Raw genomic sequence first — 12371 nt, forward strand, 5'->3', positions numbered from 1 at the left:
GTACTGTGGCCACCTCATGGGAAGAGTTGACTCATTGGAAAATTCTCTGATGCTAGGAGGGATTGGGGGCAGGAGAAGAAGGGGACGACAGAGGATGAGATGGCTGGATGGCATCACTGACTCGATGGACGTGAGTCTCAGTGAACTCCGGTGATGGATAGGGAGGCCTGGCGTGCTGCAATTCATGGGGTTGCAAAGAGTCGGACATGACTGAGCGACTGAACTGCACTAAACTGAGATTCTTTGGCTGGCAATACTGTGTTTTCTGTCATTCTGATGTGTCAGGAGGACAACGGGTCCTTAGGATCATGATTATGGGTAAGTGTAAACAAACCCGTTCAGAAGTTAAGCTTTTCAAGTCCAAAGAAACAGCATTTCAGGAAAGAGACAGAACAAACGAACAAAAGGACTATGCCTCTTACCTCGGAATGAGTCATTTCTGACTCCTTGCTTTCCTCTTCCTCTGGGCTTCCTTCTCACCTAAGATCAGTCTTGGGAAGTGACCCCTGAGTGTTGAAAATAGACTGTTCAATACCTAGAAAAACACACCGAGCTCCCTGTCACACAGCCCCACACAGAGGGAGGATCTCAACAGGTACAAAAATACAAATCCTCTATGGCCACTGACACAGCAGGGATTCTGGAACACAGAATCAAACGAGGTGTTTTTCGTTTTATTCTTTTCTTCAGAACTCGCGGCCCTTCCTGTGAAAACTACACGTTCTAGGCTGACCCTCCCCTTCAAACCTTAGGCGAGACCCTGACCAAACTCCATACAGAATACAGCCTCCTTCACCTCTTCGTGGATCAAGGACTTAGGGGTTGGGCAATGCCGGACTTTAAGCAGTGGTCTCTACAAGTTAGAAGGTAGAACTGCCAGAGAAGGACGTGGACTCTAGAACGATATTAACAGGAAGCGGACGTGGACCCCAGGGACCCGGCAGCTAAGACAAAGGACTTCAGAACTTCTCACGGCGATGCGAGGACACACATTGGGGACGGGAAAATGGGGACGGTAGTTTGAATGTTCACAGAGACCCCCGAAACCAACGTGTGAAGGACAAAAGGCTGTGGGACATGGAATCAGGTTTTAAACCAACAAAACTCACCAGGACACTCTGTCGCTCATTTAAACGCAATTCCAGGTCTGCAGGATACTGCGCACGCGCGGGCGGAAGATCCGGTACAGAGGAAGGTGAGCGCGCTAAGCTGCGGCCAAAGATGGGCGACGAAAGGGGAGAGGGTGGGACGAGGCCGGAGGCGCAGGTACTTATGGGCGGGGCCCGTGGGGACGGGGCCTTGCCTCCCCTCAGCCCCGCCCCTGTCAGTTTTGGGTCTGTTGGTCCTTCTGTCCAGCTGTGCTTCCTTTCTCTGCCTTTTGATGCCTTTAAATCTCTTTGATTTCCTCTGGAGCAGAGCTGCTTCCTGCCTGTTCTAAGTTAGTGTTTCAAACAACTTAAGGCAAAAGAGAAGAATTTTGAGAGCTGCCTCTATGGAAAGCCGAGATGTTTTCAGCAATTTGAAAAACGGGGAAAATTCAAAAGCCCTTTGTGTGAGTGTATGAAGATGGGTGTCTCCTCAGTGACGAAAAGCAGAATGTAACCACTCAGATAATCCGTTGGGAGGAAGCCTCAGTAATTGTAACCAGAGACCTGCTTGCATCAGGGAAGCTGGCTTTTCTCTTAGGAAGTTATTCCAGAAAGAAAGAGGGAGACCGGAATCTACATCGTCGTTTATAACGTAACCACAGAAATGATATACAGTTACTCCTTTCAGAATCTGTTGATACACAGATTGCCTCTGTTAATTGTTGCTGCTGCCGCTGAAGCCACCAATTGCCCTGCTTCTTCCAAGACTGAACAAGTTTCCAAGAAGCAGGACTTTTTGTGCTAAAAGTGGGCACGAAACTAGGCAAATGGGACGCGTGGATCACATCAACTGCTCTGCACTTAGCTTCCCAAACACCCTCCCCTACTGTTGGCTTTCTTTCCTAACCTCCTCCTCTTCACCCAGTCCTTGAAAGGATAATCTGGAAAAGCGCTAACACAAGACAGGAAAAATAGTGAGGGGCCCACAGACCATTGTATCCCAGGAGAGTACTCCTTTCTCTTTAAATGTGAGATTAGCAACTTCCCTGGTAGTCCAGTGGTTAAGATGCTGTGCTTCCACTGCAGGTTATTGGGTTCAATCCCTGCTCGGGGACTTAAATCTCAGAGTTGAAGTTTTAATCATTTCTTACACAGAAAGCATTAATCATTACAATATAAAGAAAAATGAAAAAAAAAAAAGAAAAGAAAAATGTATGTCAAGGTAATAAATTACTTATTAAAGAAAATGTGTTTTGGAGCATCCCCAGCAGCCCAGTGGTTAAGACCCCACCTTCCGATACAGCATTGTGGTTCCTTCCCTAACCAGGGAACTAAGATTCCACATGTTTTGGGGTGTGAACAAAATGAAAAGAAAATATGTTTCTTAAGTATCTGTGAGTGGGGACAAATTTAGAGGATATTGATACTGATTTTCATGATAAAAGTATCAGTAGGTCAAATCTCACGGTTCCCTGCTGGAACCTCTGGTTCTGAATATGACTTTGGTCACTAAGAACTAGGAGAATATTCTCTAGGGAGTTGGCACTAAGGTGTACCTGCTATTGCAGACTACAGTGGAAATTATGCGGGAATTTCTATCTATCAGACATTGAATCCTAACTATAAACAGGGGATATTTGCCTCAAGATACTTTTGAGAAGTTCTATGACATTTCAGACAATGAGGTATGAACATTTCACCTTTGTAAGATGACAGATGGAGAAATTCTTGAAAACCCCTCTCAGGTGCTTTGGCTCCATTTCTCTACTCATAATCTAAATGGAGGCACAGTTCAGTGGTCTCAAGAATAGGAAATAACTCGTTTTTGGTAGAAACACTTCTCATGAATACAAACTATACAAGCAGACACATGAAATTCCCTTCCTTTGTCAGACCTCAGTATTTACTACAGCTTCCTTGTGAGTCCCTGTCTGTCTCCAGGGGCCAAAGGGGATAGAACCTTCCTCAAGCATTTCAAGAGTCCCTTTGGAGAGGATCAGTACAAACTTTTAGTTCTTTTATCATTAGCAACTGAGCCATAAAGATTTTTCACAAATAATCTCAGTTCTCCAAGCCTGTCTCACATCGCAGATACAGGTGAAAAGATAATTCCAGTTGTGAGGGGTCATGAGGTCACAGGATCACAAACCCATATCTAGGGGTCTGGCTGCCTCCCTCCCTGTCACAGGAGCAGCTTGATGTGACCAGTACTCTGAACCCAATATCTGGGCTATGTGAGGATATCAAGTGAGTATTTTCTGTTTCAGGTTGTGGGCAAGAATCTGCAAGAAAAAGGTGCTTTTGGGAGTCTGGGTTGGTGACCATTCAGGAAAAATGAAGTGTTCTGACTCAAAGTAATACAGTGCCAAAGGAACACTGGAAGGAGGAATAATTCAAAAATGTAATGGAGCTATTAAAGAGAGATTAGGTGCTACCAGATGTCAGTTCGCAATGTCTCCTAACATCATATCTCAGTGTAATTCTTTTTGAAAAATATTTATTTATTTGGCTGTACTGAATCTTGGGAGAAGGCAATGGCACCCACTCCAGTACTCTTGCCTGGAAAACCCCATGGACGGAGGAACCCGGTGGGCTGCAGTGGGTGGGGTCGCTAAGAGTGGGACACGACTGAGCGACTTCACTTTCACTGTTGACTTTCAAGCATTGGAGAAGCAAATGGCAACCCACTCCAGTGTTTTTGCCTGGAGAATCCCAGGGACCGGGGAGCCTGATTGGCTGCCCTCTATGGGGTCGCACAGAGTCGGACACGACTGAAGTGACTTAGCAGAAGTAGCAACAGGATCTTACTTGTACTATATGGGATTTAGTTCCCTGATCAGGGATTAAACCTAGGCACCTCCCCCAAGTCCTGACCCCCCACCCCCCACCCCCTCCCTTGGCGAAGCTAGCATTGAGAGCCAGGTGTCTTAGTCACTGGACCACCAAGGAAATTACAGTGTAATTTTTGTGACAGTGATTGTTATTTTAGAATCCATGTGATATGAAACCTAATGTTTAGTCTAACTAATGACTGGAATTGCAGAGATAAATGGGAAATCATGGAGTAGACCCTCACCCATTCAAGTGGCAGCTACTTTGGGTGCAGTGAGCAGTGGGCCATTTGCAACACACCAGAGGGTAACCCTGGCCAGAGTTCCTAAGTTGCCGCCACAGCAGTTGCCTGTTGGAAGAGGGTCCCTGTGAGAAAGGAGAAGTGAGGAGGGGGGCATGAGACTCCAAGTCCCTGAACAAGGCACCAAAAATACCATGGTCTGGGTATGGGTTGGAACAGAATTTACAGACATGGGACAATACGGGTCTGGTTTTTCAGTTTCTGCATTCTAAGACCCTCTTTGGTTTTATCTGCTCTTCACTCTTTGGGTAACCACAACCTTGGCAGAAAGAATCATTTTAACTATTTAGTATATGCTCTGTATCTTTCTGATTGTTTTTATCAGAGTCTTGAAAGTGCAAGAGAAATAACTAAAAATCAGTAATGTTGCTCTTGTACTTTTTGGCACATATTTTAACAAATAGCCATTAAATGGCAGAGCTTAAATGTTACTTCAGTTTATGCACTTTAGACTTTAACTAATAAAACACAGACAATTCACAGAGATAACTCTTAAGTAAAGTTGATAGAAGTTTCTGTAACTGTAAAGAATACTAAAGACAAGAAAAGTTTTAGCCACTCAGTCATGTCCCATTCTTAGTGACCCCATGGACTCTAACTTGCCAGATTCCTCTGTCCAAGAAATTCCCAGGCAGAAATACTGGAATGGGTAGTCATTCCCTTCCCCAGAAGTTCTTCAGAAAAACAAAGCAAAAAGAAAAGAAAAAGAAGAAAAAATTCATCATGTTAATATTTTCATATACATAGTTCAGTTCAGTTGCTCAGTCATATCCAACTCTTCGTGATCGCATGGCCCACAGCACGCCAGACCTCCTGGTCCATCACCAACTCCCGGAGCCTAGTCAAACTCATCTCCACAGAGTACAGACATACACTCAAATGGGGCTATATGCTCATTAGGAGGAAGAGAGAAACATTTTCATGTCACTAAACTCAGGCAATTTTGAATGTAGTAAAATGTACATAATGTTAGAGGATGATATTCTTTACTTGCACTGAGCTGTATTTTAAATTTTAATACAGTTGAGCATAGATTAGGACTAATAAGATTCTTGTAAACATTTTGGAAAACACAAAACTGTGATGAGACTCTGTGATGTGAGCATGAAGTGTACTGGAAAAGATCAGACCTGGGCTTGGGATGAAAACCGCCACTCCCAAAACCCAGCATCTCTGCTAAACACACATGAGTGTTCATTTTCCAAAGCAAAAAGAAGGTAAGAAGACAGGAAGTTACTTCGTTAATTGTGATAGTTTAGGCACATCCCTCATTTTTCTTTCCAAGACACTTGTTCAAGTGAAAAAAAAAAAAAAATTCATAGCATGGGAATCTCACAGAAACACCTAAACCAGTGAACATGAGTCATGGGGTAAGAAGCACATGGAAGAATCCATTATCACTGCATGGGTATTTTGGCACTACTATGGAATATATGATCTGAATCTATCATTAAAAAATCTTAGTTCAGGGACTTCATGATGACCCAGTGACTAAGACCCTGAGCTCCCAATGCACGGAGCTCTGGTTCTTTCCCTGATCAGGAAACTAGATCCCACATGCTGTAGCCACGAGTTTACATGTCACAACCAAAGAAGCCGAAAATTACAAGGAAGACTGAAGATCCTACCTGTGACAAGAAGACCCAGTGCAGCTAAATAAATAAATATTTTAAAAATGTGTTGTATGCAAATTTCATCTCATATATGCCCTCCCTGATCTTAGCCTAGCGTTGCGGTCCTTTAATGGACCGGAACCTGGTGATCTGGAGTTAACGACAAGAAAGTAAAAGAGAGAAGAGGCTGATATTCCCTGGTTTATGCAGAGAACCAATAAAGGCCTTGACAAAGGGCTTCTACAGCTCACGAAGGCACAGGGCATCCTCTCAAGGAGGTCTTAAAAGCCCAGGAGAGAAAGTGAGCTCGGCAGGTTTCCATGCTCCAGAGAATTAGCCTGAGGGAGAGAGACAGAGAGAAAGAAAAGAAAGAAAGACACAGGGACCCAAGCTCTGATGGAACAAGGGTGCTTTAATGATCTTTGTGTGAGCATATATAGGCTATTAAGGAATTTCTTTGACAATGATAAAGATCAGACAACCAAATGTATAGTTATCGATACCAAGGAAAGAAGGAATTAACAATGGTCATAAGGTCAGAAGACAACCCATATCTCAAGAGGGAGGGTTGTGACTAGGCAGATTTACCAAAGGGAAAGAGTTTACTGAAGGAAATCCATGCATATGATTCATCTCATTATCTCAGGCCTGGGAGCAGGACTGAACTGGTGTTATACTATAATATGACTTTTACACAGCAATATTTTCTACCATAATCCTAACCCAAAAAAAGATGAGAAATGACCCACACACCATTTCAAAAACTATTCTGATCTGGAAAAGAAATGATAAAATAATCAGAACACCATGGGCATATTTATTTTTGAGTGTTGTATTGGTATGACACAGGATGAATTGTCTATCAAGGAAACAGTAATATTTTTAAAAAGCATACTCTGACCCAAGAGTTCCTGAGTGGGAGAAATGTGCCATGTATTTTAACAAGCTTAATTTTTTTCAGAGTACTGTTAACAAGCTTCTTTTAACTAGTGATGTTCAAAATTCTGCTCCATAAGTGACCATTTTGAATAGTAATGAAATACATTAGTAAGGTAAGTAATTCATACTTACTTTTGAACTTGAAGTGTTTTACAAATTTTACAGTTCAAATATGATAGACTCCTCAGTAGCAACAATCATTTTAACTACTTAGGATATACTATGTATCTTTCTGAGAGTTTTTACAGAGTCTTGGATGTGTAACTGAAATAATTTAAAATCAATTATGTTGTTGTTCCACCTTATTGCAAATATGTAGCAAACACTCCTTAAACAGCTTAAATTTACTTCACTTTATGTACTCTAAACCTGAATAATACATAGACAAATACATAGGGACAATTCTAAAGAAAGTTCATAAAAGTTTCTCTAGCTGTGAAGAATACAAAATACAAGAAAAATAACTGATCAAATCATATGAACATTTTCATGCATACATATATTAAAGTGAACTATATATTCATTTCACTAAAATGAAACAATCTAAGGCAATGGAAAGTATGTAAGAACAATTTTCAAAGGTTAGGATAAATAAAAATATTCATGAAATAATGATGGCTTTTATATAAACCTTAGGTTTCTGCCTGCACACACATATGCACACATGAAGACACTTAAGGTAAAAGCAACCTTCCCTAAGTAACAGATCTTTTGGAAAAAACATCTTTAATCCAGCTTTTTTTTTAAACTCAAGTATATTTTACATTTATGGTGAAACAAACATTTACACATTTTGCATGAATGCATGCTAAGTCACATGAATCATGTCTAACACTTTGCCACTCCATGGACTGTAGCCATCCAGACTCCTCTGTCCATGGGATTTCCCAGGCAAGAATACTGGAGGGGGTTGCCATTTCCCTCTCCAGGGGACCTTCCCAACCCAAAGATCAAACCCAGTTCTCCGGCTTTGGCAGGCGGATTCTTTACCACTGAGCCACCTAGGTTCACTGAAAACAATTTTTTCTCTTTAGTAAAAAATAATCAAAAACACAATATGAGAAATAGTCTACATTTTATTAGCAAATATACCATGACACCTATTTAGAACACATTTCCAGACCTATTGAAGAAACTGTAAACCTTTACTGAAGTACATAATGTCTGAAAATCACAAGTTTTACTTGGAAGATGTGGTGACATAAAGACTTCAGTGACTGCAATTTCAGAAAAATTAAAACTCAAAACAAAAATGGATATTTCAAATAAAAGTCTCAGCTGTATCTAGGACAGCCAACACAATTTTGAATTTAAAAATGAAGAAAACCTAAATAGAGGGAAATTACAGACTTCTGTAATTATAATCTGTAAATCTGTAATTCTGCCAAATTACAGATGAAGTTATCACTGTATAGACTAGTGAAACTTCAAAATAAATGAAGCAAAATAGCTACAAGGTAGCCAAAGAAGCTCACCTAAAGAAAGACTTAGACATTATTTTGAACAATAAAATAGAAGGTAAACACAACAAAATATTTTCTAATAATGCAACAGGTGAGGTATACCAGGTAACAAAAATCAGAGGGGGAAAAAAAAATCAAAGGGCATAAAGGAAAGACTTAGGTTTCAGCGTTGTGTAATAAAGAATTTAGGGACTTGCCTGATGGTCCAATGCTGAAAACCTGCCTGTCAAAGCAGAGGACATGGGTTCCATCTCTGATCAGGGAAGATCCCACATGCCTTGAAGCATCTAAGCTAGTGTGCCACAACTACTGAAGCCCACCTGCTGCAGAGCCTGCCAGTTATTAATACAATGACTGAACCTGTGCCTTAGAGCCAGAGCTCCAAAACAAAGAAAGCCCAAGTGCATCAGCAAAATCCCAGTATAGCGAAAACTAAATTAATACTAAAACTAAAAAAAAAAAAAAAAAAATTCGGTAGGCTTTGGTCCCCAGGTTGTGGAAGTTTGTTAACTACTCTTGGAATTTAAGTTTTTTTTCCCTTGGAATTTCCTTAGTGACTGAAGTGGCTTTATTACTCTCCGTGGGCCCTGATTATTTATGCTAACAACATGACCTATGGTGGGCCCCTAGTTTAATAAGGGGATGACTCAGGTTGTGAGGCTGGCCATTTCACAAAGACCAAGGAAGTGACTAGATGTTTGGGGCTTTGAGCCAGGTGAGCTTATTAGCCCAACCTCTAAGAAGTAGAGAATGCTGGAGATGTTATCAACCACGGCTATGTAGCTAAAACCCAATAAAAACTCAAGACTTAAAAGCTTGAGTGAGCTTCTTTGGCTGGCAATACTGTTTTCTGTCACACTGATGTGCCAGGAGGGCAATGGGTCCCTTGGGATGAGGACTATGGTAAGTTCAAACAAACTCGTTCAGAAGTTAAGAAGCTTATCAAGTCCAAAGAAACAGCATTTCAGGAATGAGAGACTGAACAAACAAACAAAAGGATTATGCCTTTTACCTCAGAACGAGTCATTTCTGACTCCTTGCTTTCCTTTTCCTCTGGGCTTCCTTCTCAGGTAAGATCAGTCTTGGGAAGTGGCCCCTGAGTGTTGAAAATAGGCTGTTCAATACTTAGATAATCACACCGAGGTGCCTGTAACACAGCCACACACAGAGGGAGGTATTCAACAGGCCCAACACACAATCCTCTACGGCCACTGACACAGCAGGGATTTTGGAACAGAGAATTAAACGAGGTGTTTTTAGCTTTATTCTTCTCTTCAGAACTCGAGGCCCTTCCTGTGAAAACCACACGTTCTAGGCTGACCCTGACCTTCAAACGTTAGGCGAGACCCTGACCAAACTCCATACAGAATAGAGCCTCCTTCACCTCTTCGTAGATCAGGGATCTAGCGGTTGGGCAATGCAGGACTTTAAGCAGCGGTCTCTACAAGTTAGAAGGTAGAACTGCCAGAGAAGGACATGGACTCTAGAACGATATTAACAGGAAGCGGACGTGGACCGCAGGGACCCAGCAGCTAAGCTAACAGACTTCACAACTTCTCGCGGCGATGCGAGGACATACTGGGGACGGGGAAATGGGACGGCAGATTGAACGTCCACAGAGACCCCCGAGACCTACGTGTGAAGGACAACAGGCTGTGGGTTGTTGTCCTAAAACGAAATCCGGGTTTTAAAGAAACAAACTCACCAGAACTCTCTGTCGCTCACTTAAACTCAATTCCGGGTCTGCAGAATACTGCGCACGCGCAGGCGGAAGATCCGGTACAGAGGAAGCTACGCCGCAGCCAACGGGAAGCGAAGTAAGGAGAGAGGGCGGGAGGAGGGCGGAAGCGCAGGTACTTATGGGCGGGGCCAGTGGGGACGGGGCCTTGCCTCCCCTCACCCCGGCCTCTGTTAGTTTTGCGTCTGTTGGCCCTTCTGTCCAGCTGTGCTCCCTTTCTCTGCCTTTTAATGCCTTTAAAGCTTTGATTTCCTCTGGAGCAGAGCTACTTCCTGCCTGTTCTAAGTTAGTATTTCACACAGCTGAAGGCAAAAGAGACGAATTTTGAGAGCTGCCTCTATGGAAAGCCGAGATGTTTTCAGCAAGTTGAAAAAAACGGAGAAAATTGAAAAGCCCTTTGTGTGAATTGTGAAGATGGGTGTCTCCTCAGTGAGGAAAAGTAGAATGTAATCACTCAGATGATCCGTTGGGAGTAAGCATCATTAATTGTAACCAGAGACCAGCTTACCACAGGGCAGCTGGCTTTCCCTTTAGGAAATGATTCCGGAAAAAAAGAGGGAGACCAGAATCCACATTATCGTTTATAACGTAACCACAGAAATGACATACCGTTACTCCTGCCAGAATCTGTTGATACACAGATTGCTTCTGTTATTGTTGCTGCTGCTGAAGCAACCAATTGCCCTGCCTCTTTCAGGACTGAACAAGTTTCCAAGAAGCAGGACTTTTTGTGCTAAAACTGGGCACGAAACTAGGCAAATGGGGCCTGTGGATCACATAGACTGCTCTGCACTTAGCTTCCCAAACACCCTCCTCACTGTTGGCTTTCTTTCCTAACCTCCTCCTCTTCACCCTGAAAGGATAATCTGGAGAAGAGTTAAGGCAAGACAGGTAAAACTGTAAGAGGCCCACAGACCACTGTGTCCCAGGAGAGTACACCTTTCTCTTTAAATGTGAGATTAGCAACTTCCCTGGTAGTCCAGTGGTTAAGATGCTGTGCTTGCACTGCAGGTTATGTGGGTTCAATCCCTGGTTGGGGAGCTAAGATCTCAAGAGTTGAAGATTTAATCATTTCTTACACAGAAAGCATTAATCATTACAATATAAAGGAAAATGAATGTCAAGTTAATAAATTACTTATTAAAGAAAATGTGTTTAGTAGCTTCCCTGACAGCCCAATGGTTAAGACCCTACCTTCTGTTGCAGAATTGCATTTCCTTCCCTAGCCGGGAACTAAGATCCCACATGTTTTGGGGTGTGAACAAAATGAAAAGAAAATATGTTTCTTAAGTATCTGTGAGTGGGGACAAATTTAGAGGATATTGATACTGATTTTCATGATAAAAGTATCAGTAGGTCAAATCTCACGGTTCCCTGCTGGAACCTCTGGTTCTGAATATGACTTTGGTCACTAAGAACTAGGAGAATATTCTCTAGGGAGTTGGCACTAAGGTGTACCTGCAATTGCAGACTACAGTGGAAATTATGCGGGAATTTCTATCTATCAGACATTGAATCCTAACTATAAACAGGGGGTATTTGCCTCAAGATACTTTTTGAGAAGTTCTATGACATTTCAGACAATGAGGTATGAAAATGTCACCTTTGTAAGATGACAGATGGAGAAATTCTTGAAAATCCCTCTCAGGTGCTTTGGCTCCATTTCTCTACTCATAATCTAAATGGAGGCACAGTTCAGTGGTCTCAAGAATAGGAAATAACTCATTTTCGGTAGAAATGCTTCTCATGGATACTAACTATACAATCAGACACATGAAATTCCCTTCCTTTGTCAGACCTCAGTATTTACTACAGCTTCCTTGTGAGTCCCTGTCTGTCTTCAGGGACCAAAGGGAATAGAACCTTCCTCAAGCATTTCAAGAGTCCCTTTGGAGAGGATCAGTACAAACTTTTAGTTCTTTTATCATTAGCAACTGAGCCATAAAGATTTTCACAAATAATCTCAGTTCTCCAAGCCTGACTCACATCGCAGATACAGGTGAAAAGATAATTCCAGTTCTGAAGGGTCATGAGGTCACAGGATCACAAACCCATACCTAGGGGTCAGGCTGCCTCCCTCCGTGTCACAGGAGCAGCCTGACGTGACCAGTACTCTAAACCCAATATCCGGGCTATGTGAGGATATCAAGTGAGTATTATCTGTTTCAGCTTGTGGGCAAGAATCTGCAAGAAACAGGTGCTTTTGGAAGTCTGGGTTGGTGACCATTCAGGAAACACGAAGTGTTCTGACTCAAAGTAATGCAGTGCCAAAGCAACACTGGAAGTAGGAATAATTCAAAAAAATGTAATGGAGCTATTAAAAAGAGATTAGGTGCGACCAGATGTCAGTTCCCAATGCCTCCTAACATATCTTAGTGTAATTCTTTTTGAAAAATA

General features: G+C 42.2%; 1 long non-coding RNA gene across 2 annotated transcripts; it reads right to left on the reverse strand.

Annotated features, from left to right (window-relative positions):
• Positions 1–197: 197 nt before the first annotated feature.
• Positions 198–10015, reverse strand: LOC105004813. 2 transcript variants are annotated; one of them, XR_827258.1, is made up of 3 exons: positions 9942–10015; positions 9249–9332; positions 198–506 (listed from the first exon to the last, which is right to left on the reverse strand). It is a non-coding gene; the product is annotated as an uncharacterized LOC105004813 (long non-coding RNA). The 2 variants fall into 2 exon arrangements; XR_827259.1 differs by lacking the exon at positions 198–506 and adding an exon at positions 1222–1455.
• Between the last annotated feature and the right edge of the window lie 2356 nt (positions 10016–12371).

This window comes from Bison bison, unplaced genomic scaffold (assembly GCF_000754665.1).
Source record: "Bison bison bison isolate TAMUID 2011002044 unplaced genomic scaffold, Bison_UMD1.0 scf7180017858175, whole genome shotgun sequence".
Taxonomy (NCBI): Eukaryota; Metazoa; Chordata; class Mammalia; order Artiodactyla; family Bovidae; genus Bison; species Bison bison.